Consider the following 2,067-nt stretch of genomic DNA (forward strand, 5'->3'; position numbering starts at 1 on the left):
CCAGCAGAAACCGCACTCTGGAGATGCTTCTGTCTCACTATAGTTCTATTGGTGTAGGGGTTGTGTTACATTGTGACTTGGAATCTTCTCTGCAAAAAAGAAGGGATAGCACCACCCTATTTTTTCAATGAAGGAACAGTCACTTAGCATAACTGTCTAGGGAGTTGGCTTGTGAGAGGCTGGCCAAGGAGAAAAAAGAGGCTGGCCAAGGAGAAAAATCCAACAACTTGTCTTTACTAGCTTAAATTTGTGGTTATTGCTGTGGCTGTGACAAATGTATTTCTTACCGAGGCTGCTCATATATCAGTGGGTAGTTTATGAGGTCTCTGGCTATTGACCCATTATCAACTTGTTCTGACGCTGTGTAGATATAGTCAAAAGGGTCTGGCAGAAAGGATAACCAGAGGCACATGTTGAGAGCAGTCTGAACTGTGAAGCGTTCTTCCATAAGGCTAGAGATCATCAGGGGACTCTGCTTTAAGGTATTTCAGTTCCTCTGTGGGGAGAGAAGGGGGGGAGGGAGAGACAGAGACAGAGACACAGAGAGACAGAGAGACATAGACAGACAGAGACAGAGAGAGACAGATATAAACAGAGATAAACAGAGATAGACAGAGACAGAGAGTGGAGGACCAGAGAGAGACAGAGACAGAGAGGCAGAGACAGAGAGAGAAACAGAGAGAGTCAGAGATAGACAGAGACAGAAACAGACAGCGACAGAGAGAGACAGAGATAAACAGATAGAAACAGAGAGAGGAGGACTAATGAGAGAGACAGAGACAGAGAGGCGGAGACAGAGAGACAGAGAGAGAAACAGAGACAGAAATAGACAGAGATAGACAGAGACAGAAAGAGGAGTACCAGAGAGACAGACAGACAGACAGACAGACAGAGGGAGACAGAGATTGACCTCTTATGAAGCCAGGTATAAAAGTCAAGACACAGATATTGAAAAACAACTAAGCAGAGACAGCTGCAGGGCATCAGACATTACATATTTGCCCAGTGCAGGAGTAAAAGATTTATCAGATAAAGTTCAAGTAAAATTATTAAACAAAGAAATAAATAAACAAGACAACAATCATTATTAAACAAAGAAATAAATAAACAAGACAACAATCATAGCATTCAAAAGAAAGCTATAGCACAGATAGGCCACATAGTTGATCTAAAATGTCAAGTTTTCAAGAAAAATATAAAACATATAAATAAGCAAAAAAGTACAATTTATACTCAGAAAAATATAGATATATGGAAACTATGTGAATGTGTACAACAGTTGCATTAGCAATAAAGAATTCATAAAATCCTATTAATTAACATATAGAAAAACCTGAGGGAATCTGTGTTGAAAGAATTAAACATAAGAAAGAGGACAATTAATCTATAACTATAGTCATCATTAGGTATTTTCTTTATTTACATTTCAAATGTTATCCATTTTGCTGGTTTGCCCTATGAAAAGCCCCTATCCCATCACTCTCCCCCTGCTCACCAACCCACCCACACCCAACTCCCTGTACTGGCATTCCCCTACACTGGGGCATAGAGCCTTCACAGGACCAAGGGCCTCTCCTCCCATTGATGACCCACTAGGCCATCCTCTGCTATAAAGTCTGGAGCAGAAACTGAAGGAAAGGCCATGCAGAGACTGCCCTACCTGGGAATCCTTCCCATATTCAATCATCAAACCCCGACACTATTTATTGTGGATGCCAGCAAGTGCTAGCTGACAGGAGCCTGATATAGCTGTCTCCTGAGAGGCTTTGTTGCCAGTGCCTGTCTAATACAGAAGTACAAGCTCACAGCCCTCCATTGGACTGAGGACAAGGTCCTCAGTGAAGGAGCTATAGAAAGGACCCAAGGAGCTAAAGGGTTTGCAGCCCCTTAGGATGAACAACAATATGAACTAACCTGTACCGTCAGAGCTCCCAGGGACTAAAGCACCAACCAAATAGTACACATGGTGAGACTCCTGGCCCCAGCTGCATATATATAGCAGAGTATGGCCTAGTTGGTCATCAATGGGAGGAGAGGCCCTTGGTTCTGTGAAGGTTCTATGCTCCA

This window comes from Mastomys coucha, chromosome X (genome assembly GCF_008632895.1).
Source record: "Mastomys coucha isolate ucsf_1 chromosome X, UCSF_Mcou_1, whole genome shotgun sequence".
NCBI classification, from domain to species: domain Eukaryota; kingdom Metazoa; phylum Chordata; class Mammalia; order Rodentia; family Muridae; genus Mastomys; species Mastomys coucha.